Source organism: Dromaius novaehollandiae, chromosome 4 (assembly GCF_036370855.1).
Source record: "Dromaius novaehollandiae isolate bDroNov1 chromosome 4, bDroNov1.hap1, whole genome shotgun sequence".
NCBI lineage: Eukaryota > Metazoa > Chordata > Aves > Casuariiformes > Dromaiidae > Dromaius > Dromaius novaehollandiae.
In genome coordinates, this window is record NC_088101.1 from 58,903,218 (window position 1) to 58,916,784 (window position 13,567).

The following is a 13,567-nucleotide window of genomic DNA, read 5'->3' on the forward strand; positions in this document are numbered from 1 at the left end:
GCAGGCATTCTTAGACACTTCCAGCTGCTGCCTCATCTCGAAACACCTAAATGCTTTATGAACCCAAATATTATTTAATGAAGTCCCATAGATACACTGCGTCCAAGCAGAGACTGAAGCCCTGGAGACTCTTAGACAGCAGTTTTACCACCACGAATGAGCCCTTCTCTGTCTGCATGAATATCAAATCAGTCGGGGCTGTGGAACAACCTCAGCAGGAAGACTAGGAGAGCCGCACTGCAGGGTACACCTTAGACCAGGTGTCTGAGCACGCTTCCATAAACGTCAGAGACCTGGGACCAACGGCTTGCCTGAAAGTGGGGAGGAAAGAGAGAACCTGAGTATCTCGAGTTGTAGGCGGTCACCGCGTTCCCGTCGGCAGCTCACCCCACAGCAAAGGCGCCGCAGGGTGGACGACCACCTGGGCCTAGCTCTTAGCTCTCTACAAACTGTCCTACGCACATTATCTAATGCTACTATTCCCGTTTTAAACTCCTCCACGGCACTGTGACAGGTAGCCCTCTCTCACAGTTACTGGCAAATGACTGTGCTTAAAAGAGAAATGTTCTGGCCAACTCTGGACAGAACAGCACTTCCTTTTTTTTAGGGGTCAGGAACCACTTGGCATTGAACAAGTACAAGTAAGCACCCAGAAATCTTGACTTCCCCCCACCCCTATGCGCCATGACTTCACTGTTTCCAGCACTCCTAGAATCAGCAAGGAGCTCAACCCTGGGAAGCAGCAGAGCAGGAGAAGCGCTGGCTGTGTTGGTGCCTCACAGGGCAAGTTGCTCGTGTCCTGCACCCATGGAGAAAGCCAACATGACGGCAGCACACTTTAGGCCAGTGATGGCAGGGCAGGGTGGTGGGAGCGGTGAGAGCTCCTCAAGACACCAGGCGCATGTCTTCTCACCCACGCTCAAGGCGCAACTGGTGCAGACAGGCGCGAGGGCAATTAGGGGAAACAAATGCTTATTTTGCAAGAGGAGAGGAGGAAAGCCTAGCTTGTTTAGCATAGCAGCGATGCCCGGGAGGGGATAAGATAATTACCTGCTGCCAGCTCATGTAAGAGCGGTCACAGGGATGCTGAGGAGAGCTGCTCCTTGCTCTAAAGCTTGTTCTTTGCTGGAGTGTTTGCCTTATGGGTGGCTTTTGCAGACCTTTTTAAAAATGCCTAAGGAACTAGGCACTCTACTCCTGGAACTGGCTGTGCAGCCCCCTTAAGAGTATATCATACTGTTTAAAAAGTACAATTACTGTTAATTTCTTGTAAGTAACAGCTTCAAAAAAGACAGACACTATGGAGATTTCCTGAAGAAACCAGCTGATCGAAAGTATTTTGGATCAAACTAGATAAACAAAGAGAAAGGGTAACTCGGCAGGCTGGGAGGCAAATGATTCCCACTTGGAAAACACTACTGGGAAGCTACATAGCCGGGTAGATATGCAGGCTACAAGAGGCTGATTACATTTTGCTTTGCTGTATTTCCATATTGTAAGTCTCTATTTTCTGTTTTTGTCTGAGGCTAGAGCCAATTGGTAATGTTTTGTGATGGATGTGTTTTAAGGTATTTAAATGAGCAAGCACTGTTGCCTACCAGGCAGCCTTAACAGCCTTAAATAATTTCTGTTCATCAAAGTTTCAAGATAATCATTAGCATTCACACACTTATTATGCAGGCAGTTGACTGCAGATAGGCAGCCAAAAGTTGACAAAGGAATGCCATTCATTTCCATTAGCAAAAAACGGGACTTTGGAGCTACTGCAAGATCCAGCGTTTTAACAACAATCCATTTTTCAGCAGTACGCTGTTGAGATGGCCGAACATGCACAGGAATTAAACACAGGAAGTTTAAGAACAGACTTTGTCAGATATGTTTGTTTTCTATAAATCCCTTTGTGATTATGATGAACTGCACCATAACAGAGAAGGGTAATGCAGTATTATTGTATACATGACTCATATAGTCTCTATGGTTTGACAAGAGCACTGTTTTTCTATATAAAGAAAGTAGTCAGTCCAAAAATAGAAGTAACACTTAGAGGAATGCAGCTCCTGGAGGAATTACAAATTCCAGCTACCAAAAACACAAAGGTTGGTATGCTGGGGCATCTCTGCCGCAAATATTGTGTGAAAGCCATTAATACTTCATCTGGAATGTAATTCTATGCAGTTCAAATGGGATTTAAATATTTCAAGGTAGGACTTCAGTCCCTGGCTGGAACCAGTTTTCATGGTTATATAATTTTCATGGTCATTTTTATATTTGCTTTCTCACTCAGCCCCCAGAGTTATTTGCCCCGTGCTACCTGCGGTGCCGTGGCATGGTATGGCAGGAATGGGTCCGGAGGCTAGGAAGGCAGCAGGGCCCGCGTCCCGCCAGCCCGCCGGCTTTCCCCCCCCTGCACCCCCGCTAGGGCCTCTCTGGCCGGCAGGCCTCCATGTAATTGCACCTCTTGCAAATTCAAAGGTGACATTGCTGCTGCAGTGTATTGAGTTACACATTTTTAAGGCTTAATACCGTCTTATTAATAGGAGGAAAAGAAAAGCGTAGATTCCAGGTAGAAGGAAAGCAATTTTCCTCATTTCTTATATAAGACCAGATCACTTTTCCCCACCTTTTTCCTCCTCCCCAAAATATTCAGTGACTTTGAAAACAAATGCTCTCATTTGTCTGCAGTATCCTGGAGCTGGGTTTCTCTGGCTGGACTACGACTTACCTCTATCACAGTCTTTCTGAATTCTCCAAAAAAATAATACCCTCAGTATATCAGCCCATTGGTCATGTTTTTTACAGTGAGCAAATTACAGACACCTCCACCAAATGGGAAAGGAAAAAGCGGACAGGGGACTTCTTGTTTGCAGCTTTGAGTGTGATATTTTAAAAAATAAAGCAGGAAAGCAGAAGTAAAAGAATGAGGAAGAGATCAGCTAGGAGCTGTAAACATAAGAGCCAGTCACGGCTTGGGACAGCCCGTCTCTCAGTGCCCCGAGTGCAGATGCACCACAGCTTTGGGGTGAGTTTTATCCAGCTGCCTTGAAATCATTCTTCCTTCAATCCAGGCTGAAGTTAAATGCTAAGAGAAAGCTTTTGTTCACACTGTCCAAAATGGAGCCCATAACTACTAATGTTTATAAGACACAGGTGAAGACATGAAAGAAAACCTGTGCTTAAATTATTTCCACTGGGAAGGGGTGGTCTCGTGGGGCACACTGGGGAGTCAGGCTTGCAGAAAGGGACGGTCATGCAAGCGAGTGTGGGGACGACAGAGCAAGTCAGCTGTACGAAGGGAGAGAGACTCCCAATCTGACCTTGCTGTAAGAAGGTTTAATACGGGTTTTCTTTCATTTCTGAATTGAAGCGAGTCACACTGTTGCAGAATCACTGCAAAAGGGGTGCAGATACGGCACAGCAGTCCTACCGTGCCCAAATGGGACGGCAGGCGGGAGGCAGCCTGACACGCACCAGCAAGCCACTTGGCTCGCTGCAGGCGCTAAGCGGTGCATGAGTCACCATTCAGAAGGTGGGACTGGGTTTAGTTTCCCTCCTTTTGTTCTGCTGCAAAAATATAAAAACCTCCCTAACATAACCAAAACAGCCAGGACAGCCAATAGATCAGCCTTATTTCAGCATCTGCTCCTGCTTAGACCCAGTGACAGCTCTGCATGCTTTTGCACCAGGGTCGCTTTCCAGTGTTTGGAGCACGTTGCAGAGTGATGATGTGTTTCAGTGTGGCTTAGCTACTAGTGGGCTCCATCTGACCTCAGGACTTCTCTGCCTCATTTTATTTACTGGTAGAGGAAGGACAGTCATATGTAATATATAGTTGAGCTGCAATCTCCATTCAATGTGATCTTGAAACACACTGAACTTTAAAGACAAAAGGGCATTTGAATGCGAAGTACTGTCCTTAATTCATTAAAATACATAATAAAATGCTATTATATGCTACTGTAATACTAGTGTTATTGCTGTAAAGCATGTGTTTTGCTAAAGGTTTGGTCCCGCTTCCATTGACATTAGTAACAAAGTTTACATTGATTTTTGTGGTATAGGAGTAGATATACTCACTACAAATGCATTCCCTTATTTAGCCTGATGTTGGGCAAAAAAAAAAAAAATACTATCTACAAAGTCTGGGAAAATTTATGTTTTTTCACTGTTGCATATGTAAAGCAGACAAAAATATTTTTCATTTGAAAAAGAATTGTGATCAAGACTGACTTGTAACTCAAGATATGACTTCACATTGCAGAAATGTACACTAAGAATCAATGTCATTTTTCTTAGCATAAAAGAAAAACTTGCTAAGAGTATGCAGAGAACTTTGTATGATGTCAGCTTTCAGAGCAATTCCAACTACTTAAAAATTAGCTGTGAGCTAATTAAAAATTAGATAATGCTGAGATGTAATAAATACAATTGTGTCTTTATGACATTCTAGACAAAGAACCACCACGTCTGAAGCCTAACTCCAAAAAATTACTAATTCTCTCCAGCAGTTATTGTCAGCATCTTCCTCGAATCAGCCTGGGCATGAAGGGAAATGGATCTTGCATAAAAATAATCAGATGATCTTCCAGCCATACTGCTTAGCTATGGGTGTAGACAACAGCTGACTCACTGTTTAGAATCACACACAGTCTCTCACTGTATCTAAAACAGCTGAAACATCCAATAATTGGATTTCTAAATGAGAAGTAAAAGTGTTTTGCATTAATATTACATACAGTCATGAATAAAACATTAACACATAACTAGAATTTTTTTTACTTATATCTGAGCAGTAACTGCAATCTCAGTTGTTTCAAAATATGTATTCTTTCAAAATACCAGAAGGCAGTGTGTACATAAAAGATTCATTCTCTTCTGGTGTATGAATCAGCTATGAAAGAACCAAAGTTGCAATTCGTTTTCTTGGCTGCTCTGCAAGCATTAGAGCTACATTATTACTGATCTGGGACAGATTATAATGTTATAATTAACTCTAAGATAAAACTCCTGAAAAAATCAGTGCTTGGTAAAAATATTCAGGGAAAAAAAAAGAACAACTGGATAAGACTACAATACAACCTGATTTTCTCTAAAACTCGTACAGTATTTTCTAAACCAACATTAATGAGCATCCCACTTTCTTTGATTTGCAAATCATTTGACTGTCCAAGTAGAAGCCTTTGCTCAGAGTTGTAATAGGAATTGCATTTACAGAAAGAAACATTTTTCAAGACTCTCTGGAAACTATACAGCAGCTTGTCTATGAAAATTTAGCTTATAAATTTTCCTAAGCCTAGAATAGATTGTCCTTTAGCTGGCAAAGAAATAAAGCAATAAGCAATGATATTTTATTTATCATTTCTTATTGTTTTAAATAAAATACAAAGGCAACTTGTCTGAGTCTTGGTTTGTGTTTCAGGCTTGTAGTTCCACTGCACTTGAAAAAGTGCTCAAAGTATTTTTAGGGATAAATTGTTCTCAAAATATTTTTAGAGATAAACAAGGAAAGAAGGAGGCAGCATGTAGAGAATGGAAAATTAATTCTGTTAAGGAAGTAAATCACAGCTGGCACTTGGGAAGGGGAGAAAGCACGCCACTGCATGGAGGCTGGACAACGAACCGCCGTGGCAGTGCTTTGAAAAATAAGGGGTCCATAAAGAGCACATCCAGCCTGTACTATTTTGCAGGCTTCTCAAACAGAGTCACACTTTTGCGCTCTCCAGGCAGCTGCTCCAGCGTTGCACGCTCAGCGTGCCGTCAGCCGGGACCAGAGCTCCCTGGCCCCGCGGGTGCCCCGCAGCAGGGGCCGGCAAGCCGGAGCTGGGAGCCTGCTCCCTCGCTCGCTTGCCCGGGGCCCTGGGTTTTCCCCCCGACTCCTTCCCGCAGGGTCATCCCTGGCTGTTTGCCACCCAGGTTTGCCACTTGCAGGAGACTGCTAGCGCCGGGGCCTCGTGTCCTCTCGGGGCACGCGTGAGGGGACACGGGCATGGCAGGGCGCGCAGGCCGTGGAGGCTCCCGAGGAGACGCTGCCAGCGCGGGCGACAAGGCTGGGTGCAGAATACGCACAACTTACATTTCATCACATATTACTGGAAGGCTAATACTTCACGTCTAGAAAATGAAGCTGTTGCTCCAAGACCAAAATTCGTGTGCTACCAGGCTTATTTCTGGCCTGGATGCAAGACTGGGCTCTTAAAGAAGAGCTGTAGTGAAACGGAGGGGGCACGCTCCGAGGCGCGGGGCGCAGTCCAGAAAAAGCTTCTCAGCGGCGCGGCAGTCGTTTTGCTCGTCGTCTCCCAGCGGCTTTTGTTTGCCTGCCAGCTCCAGCTGGCTTGTCCTGCCTTCGGGAAGGCAGAGCAGCCCTCACCAGCCGTCACAACAGTCACCGCCAAGGCGAGCGCCTGTGAGCGCCGACCCGCTGCAGCCCACTCAGAAGACAAACTGCAGGTAAAGATGTGCAGTGTCTTTCAAGTAGACAAATGGAGACAATGTGTGTTGTATCATTAAGAACTGCTGGGGTGTGTTTCTGTGACACTTGCTTTTTTCCAGGTGAGCTGGAATCAGATCAGTGGGGCAGTGCAAGAGCCCCCAACCAGGCGAGCGATGCAAGCACCAGCCTCAGCCCCATGGCTCTGAAACGCTGCTCAGGCCTGCGCTCCTGTCCTTCCAGCTACTTGCTCTCCGTGTCCCCAGTAGTCAGTCAGCTTCGCCAAGCGGAAACATGCTGCACAGGAAAATAGTGTTTTTCATTTTTTTAGGGAAAAAAGGTACCTGGAGCTGATTTTCTATCTGCAGGGAAATCAAGAAGCCTCCTTACTCACCGTTCAAGGAGCTTCCTTCCCCTTCCCCTTCTTCTCTCCTCTCCTTTCCCAGCCTCCAAACCTGCGGAGAGATACTGCGATGTGTATAAATTGTGGCTACAGAGTGTGCATTTCTGAAAACATGTTCTGCTGTTCACCTAGCTATAAAAAATGTAGTTCGCCCTCTCTGATGGCTCATAAATACTGAAACATTCGCATAGCAGTATGCTCTAATGCTGTACTACTTCCACTTCTCAACTATATCAAAAGCAAGCTGAATTGCCTGGTGCCTCATTTTCCCTGTCTCCGAAATGAGGACAGTAATATTTCCCATGATCATCAAGCGCTTTAAGGTGGGCGGATGAAAAGCGCTATCAAGGTGTGATGTATTGTTATTAAAATGGTGGCTTTTAAAAAAGTCACAGGTGCTTTCAGTGTGCATGCTAGGCCAGGCTGTGCTGCTTGAGGGTAAAACTCACAGGAGGCTTTCTGGGAGTGAAGTCCTGTGATTGCCTAGCAGGGGTTTCCATCTACCAGGCCGGCAGGATAGCAGAGCCGCCTGCTCTGAGGCTCTGCTCGGAGGGTCAGGTGAAAGGCCTTGAGGCTCTGCACCTGGCCGGGCCAGTGGTGCCCCTCTCCTGGGGGTGGCCAAGGCTGCTTCAGGAGATCCTCGCTAGGGTCTTCTGTGGCCCACAGAGCTCCACAGGGCCTCAGTTATCAGGCAGGTCTGTAGGAAGGACAATGTTTTTATATGAAGCCAGCCCATCTGTTGTCTCCCAGAAAAATGTAGGGCCACCTGATGGTCTTGGATTCACGAACACTGATGCTGGAAGTCTCTGGACTCCAGCTTTACGAAGACATTTGGGGACAACGACGCTCAGACACACAGGTCAGGTCTTTGGGTGCAGATGTCCAGCTCACTGTTTCCTCTTCCAAGGGCAGAGTGATGGCAGTGCTGCCCACAGCCGCCTGGGGCTCACCGCGCTGCCCCGGGCAGCCGGAGACCTGCATCCAGTGCTCTCCTCAGCCTGAGGTGATTCGAACACCTCATGGCCCCTCCAGGAGACTCCTCCAGTCCCCAGGCTGCATATGTCCCTGGAGGCAGGGCAGTCTCAGCCTCTGCTGTCGAAGCTGAATCATAGATCAGAAAAAACCAAGCTTCAGAGGGGAAGAGACAGCGAGAACAAGCAAGAAGGCACCTTCCTATACGGTCCGCTGATGAAGGCACGCAGCTGAAGGAAGGCTTTGGTCTGCTCCCAGAACAGCTTATGTGTTCTTATCTAATACCCCTTTACCCTACTAAATATTCAGCAAAAAAGGGAACAATCTGTACTGGTTATTTCATGAAATACAGAGGTCTTCAGTCTAAATTTAGCTGACAACTATTGGCATTTGCTAATGCTGAACTTTAAGAGGAGTTTAATTATTGCTTGAAAAATAAAAGATTTCTCAGATAAACCAATCCAATAAACATTGCTAGATTGCCATATCCCATCTGAGCAGAGACAAGCCAGTGACTCATCAATGCTTGTAGCTGGAAAGATAGATGGCTGTTATCCTGTTGAGTTTAACCTATAGCACTGACCAGAAGTAAGCGTGAGCCAACTTTTATTAGTCTAATGAGTCAGATGCACTGTGGCAGTGGCTCAGACCTCCCAGTCAGGCCGGGAGCCCTCTTGTGCTAGGCACTGTACAAACACAGGTTTTGTGCTATAAAATTTACAAGGCGGAGGAGAAATGGTACAGTCAAAAACACACATTGCTTTACAGGTCAGTCCCCTTCTCTAATGCTTACAGCTGCAGGTGAGCTCCACTGCCAGTTTCTCACCTGGGCAGCTAAATTTCAGAAGTCAGTAGCCAGACAACCTAAGAACGACCAGCCGAGGGGCACAAATTTGTTAAGGTTATGGGCAAGAGTATGGGTTTTGTGCCATTAATTTTCTCCCCGCTCCTGGCTCCGTTCTTGAGAGCAGCAGGGGATGGAGGCCGACAGTGATCCGGACCTCCAAAATGCGCAGAGTACGGAGTGAAGGGCAAGTTCAATTACCGCTTAATTGATAAGAGCGGAGCCAACGGACAGGATAACGGGGACACGGCAGCATGCTTACATGCATCCTTCACCCCGGCTTGCCGCTAATGCTGGTTCACCAGCTAGAGATGTTTAATGCTGCTGCAGCCCATTTCTGTAGGCCTGTGCTTTGTTCTTCATTATCAGGTTTCTCACTAAAAAGAAGAAATCAGATTTCTGACTCAAATCCATTTTCTGGGTACCCAGGGATGTCTCTAGACATTAACTCCATAGGGACCAAGACACTTGAACATTAAGTTCTATCTTGTATCTGAAATCTGAGAAATGCCTCCTTAAAAATTCAGTTAAACAGAGTGAAAGTTATACAGAATAAAAGGGTGTTTGCACATCTTTCCAAACATTAGCACATACTCAGCACATTAGAACCCAGCACACAGGTTAAGATTTATATCAGATCTTGAAAGGAGATAAAATGTTTTAAAAAGCTGTATTCAGCAGTAAGAAATATTACTCTCATAAAACTTAAAATAAACATTTTGCTTTCTATCTAGCTTTACAAGGGCAGGCAACAATAAGGTAGCTGATCTTTTAGAACTAACCTTTCATCCTCTAGCCTGTACTGCTTGGTGTCATGGCAATACAGAGGCAAAGAAAAGCACGAGATAGATAACAAAAAAAATCAATGAAAATTTTATCACTTAGTAGTTGCTGAGTTGGACCAATGTTGCACATTTTGAAAATCTCTCTTATTCAAAAGCAATAAAGCAGGTTAAAAATCCCAGCAATCCAACAATATCTCAAAACCATGTGACAGAAACTGGTGGGTTAGCTCAGGAAGCTGTTGAAGAAATGATTGAACTTGTGGGGCATGAAGTAGCCACAAATGCCTTTGAGATCACCATCTTTCTAGACTAGGCCCATTACCAGTGTTAATTTCTGCTGTGTTTCTAAGCTGGTTAATCAATACAAGACAGCTAGAATGGAAAGCAGAACTGGGCGCTGGAGGAACTTATAAGACTAATTCCTGGCAGAGAGTTAATAGATTTTAAAGTGAGCAAGCAGCAAAAGTAGGGAATGAGGTCAGACTGCCCAGTTCAGGGACCCTCCTGGCTTGTTGCATTGTGGAGAAGGGACAAACATGCAACACATGAGGCACTGAGGCTGGTAAAGGTAAGAAGGACTTGTAACTTGGTATTAAAGGGTTTGGTAGCTATTCTGCCAACTTTGATGTAATACTGAAGTTATAAAGTATATAAAGAAAGACTTTTTAAAGAAATGTGATCCCAAAGCCTGAGAAACTGCTCCCACATAAAAGAAGGAGGTAGAATAACATAGTAATACTCCAGTTACAAAATGCTAGGAGGAAAATTACAGGCAATTTCAGTCCCATTGCTATTTTCTTTACTGCTTTGAAGGAATGCAGTAGATCACCTGCATTACACAGGCAGCCTTAGAAAATGGTTCTCTTTTACAGGCTGTTATAGACTAAAGAATTGTAAGCCTTTGGAAATGATTACACAGCAAAATAAAGGACACAAAATAAGAGTGGTGAACCTCAATAAGCTTTTATCTTGCTGTCAGAGATAACAATAGCAGCAAAATCATAGCAGGTAGGGAGGGGTTTTCTCGCCCACATGCATCTGTAACATGCACACCAAGCCCCTGGGTGGCTTATACTCAGGTTGCTACCTTGTGCTCCAGGCTGTCAGTCCCTCCTTTGTCGGGTAGGCATGTTTTCTGTCTCACAGACACTGCGAAACATGTGTGTAGATGCAAATAATAATGATGCCTAATTAATGCAGCTCCCCCCTCACACAACTGAAATCGGAACAGGCCACAGACGAGACTGATTTCATGCAACATTTAATGATATTGCAGACAGTCAGCAGAAGTCTCATTTTGCATATCACATTCATTTTAGCTGTGTTGCTGAGAGAACAGGACCTGCTAAGAAAGATCTGCAGAGAAGGATCTCTGCAGAACACAAAGACCCCTCTAGATCCCTGGCTAGTATTTGGTTTGGGGTTTTGGCAGTTTGGGTCTCTGTGACTCGTGTCTGAATTCCAAGCCTTTTCGGGAAGGACTGGATGCAACAAGACCAGAAGCGGTCAGTGAAACTGTTTGTCTTTAGAGGGTTCCTATCTCAAATCCGGCCTAGCAAGCAGTGACCGGAAGGTTCAATTATTTTCCTGCCTATTCTTTAAATTATTTTTAAACAATCACCATCAACATTATTAACTGCGCAGTGACAGTGCCTGTCAGCTCTGCACGCGGACCTGGCTCTTACTGTGACAGGCGCTGTACAAATAGGACAAAACAATAGGAGGGTCTAGTGTATGCGAAGGAGTGAGGTAGACACCACTAATTTGGGTTAAGAGGCATCTCTACGGGCTCTGAACAAGACAGCGAGACGTGAACTGGGACATCAGCACAAGCAGGCAGGGCAGCTTGCATTGTCCCTGCTGTCTGAGCTTTGCCAGTCCGGTGGCTGTAACCCACCTGCCAATTATATGAGAGCCAACCCAAGGTTATTATAATTTCAGTTTAGCACTCTGCAATGCTTACACTCCTTGCCGCTCCCCACACCAACGCCAGTCGCCTGCACATTAATTTCATTCAGGAACAGCACTTTTCTACACCAGTGAGTAGAGCTAGTTGGAATACATGTTTTTTTCTCCACTGAAAAATTTCTGCCTTCCACTGAAAAATCTAACCTACACACCTTTCTTCCATTTCTGAGATACAGCTTGTCCAAAGAAAAATTGAAAAATGTCGAGAAAAATAACTTCTTCTCACTTTATTTAGCTGAAAATGTTTGACTAGCCTGATATCCTAGTAAGATCATATATGCATTGACTGGTGTAACTAGTTTCACATGCAAATTTCTAATGAAATTAAGGAATACAAGAAAGAGACTTACCTTAGCTGAGTTATTCCAGCTGTTTGCCATTGCAAAGGCGTGTTTAGCCTGCAGTCATCTCAATGCAGCATAAACACCCCACGCTAACCTGGGTATACTAGAAATGTGCAAACCAGAGGTATAGGTAAGTAAATTTATTCAAGAGAAAAAGTGTATGTCTATGACTGTGACAGAGACACCTTTAAGTCTAAGCCTCACATTACACTGATACAACACATCTATATTAATGGCTTTCCATTGATAACCTCACTGGTGCACTGGTGTTTTTCTAGTGCAGATGATGAAATAACATGTAACCTTTCCATTTCAGAGATTCCTCCTCTTTTCCTATTACAGAATAATAGCAATAGAAAGGACCCAAAGAGGTCACATAGCCCCCCTCCTACCCTCCCCGCCCAAGGCAGGAACAACTAAATTTAAACCATCTATCACAGAAACTGCTTACTATACTTTTCTCATCTGCTCACACATTCTTTTTAAACCAACCTTAACCTTTCTCTTTCAATTAAAAGAGGATGGATGATATCTTTTCTGCTCAATAGACTTCCTGCTGTTTCTCTCTTTTTATGCATTGTTTTCACTGGATATTTTTTGAAGCTGAATGCCTTTCCTAGAAATCTGGGCACCTTGTTGCTGGAGCTAAAACTGCTATTGGAGTTAGCTCTTGAATAATGAATGTGTGCAGACTGCGACTGATGTAGTTTTTATAAGAAACAAATATGCTTGCAGGAAGAGATTAGGGCTATATATTATTGTGGGCATGAAAATATGCATTATGTAGATGGCATGTTATATGTTTCTTATCTAATAACTTCCTTGATTTTCTGGGCCAGATTCTCAGCTCGCATAAGCACTGTTTCAGGTATGACTGATCCATGCCAGTTTACACTAAGCAATAAGCTAGCTCTCAGTGTGTACTTGAGCAACCTTAAATGAGAATTATCAATATTATTTCTCTGTGCTCAAGCTGCACTGTACACCATGGTGTTCACCTAGAAACAATATAGAAGTGCTGGAAAATATGGACTTCTTTGTAGTATGTAGGACTGAGAAACTAGCAAAGACTCCCTTATGATCTATGAAAGAGAATATACGTAAAAGGTGTTATGGCTTGAAAGGCATATTTTGGCCAAAATGCTATGCTCTGATTGGACACAGAAAAATATAGACCACAAGAAATCAGCTTTGATCAACAGATGTAGCATATACACAGTTATCATGAAATTACTTCTCTGTCATTCTCTGCTGCAAAGATTGTACAGTCCTAGAAAGCCCTGAAATAGCAAGAGCATGAATACAAAATAGCCATTTTCTCATATTTTAAATGATGCAGTAAGAAATAACAGTCTATCCATTTTCACTGTGCAGTCTTTTAGCATTCCTGAGCAGGGCCTGGATGGTAAACACTTAATAAAAGGGAAAAAAAGGAAGTCTCCTGCCCATTTTCTCCTCATATGTATTAAACTAATTACTCTGTTTTAACAAGGGGAACTTTGTTCTCATAATTTCCAAGTTTCATTCCAGCCCCTGCAGCTAATCATGACCACGGGCACTGATAATGAGGGGTAAATTGTTATAGTCCTTGGAGCCTGATAGGTGCATTCCAGGCTGCATCGCGCAGCCTCGCTTCTCTATACGTTATTGTTCACAGATGGTAGCTGTCAAACTCTGTCAGCTTCATATACACATTCGGCGAGTCACATCCGCATTCCTGGAATTTACGACTGCGCAGCCCTCACCTTCTAAGGCCCTTAACTCAATAACATGTCACGTCCCTTCAGTCTCACCCTGCCCTAAAATACTTTCACCCACTTACAGGCC

General features: G+C 44.2%; 1 long non-coding RNA gene across 1 annotated transcript; it reads right to left on the minus strand.

Annotated features, from left to right (window-relative positions):
• Nucleotides 1–6,372: 6,372 nt before the first annotated feature.
• Nucleotides 6,373–12,002, minus strand: LOC135328399 (uncharacterized). The gene is made up of 3 exons (XR_010389231.1): nt 11,747–12,002; nt 6,819–6,879; nt 6,373–6,721 (listed from the first exon to the last, which is right to left on the minus strand). It is a non-coding gene; the product is annotated as an uncharacterized LOC135328399 (long non-coding RNA).
• Nucleotides 12,003–13,567: the final 1,565 nt, after the last annotated feature.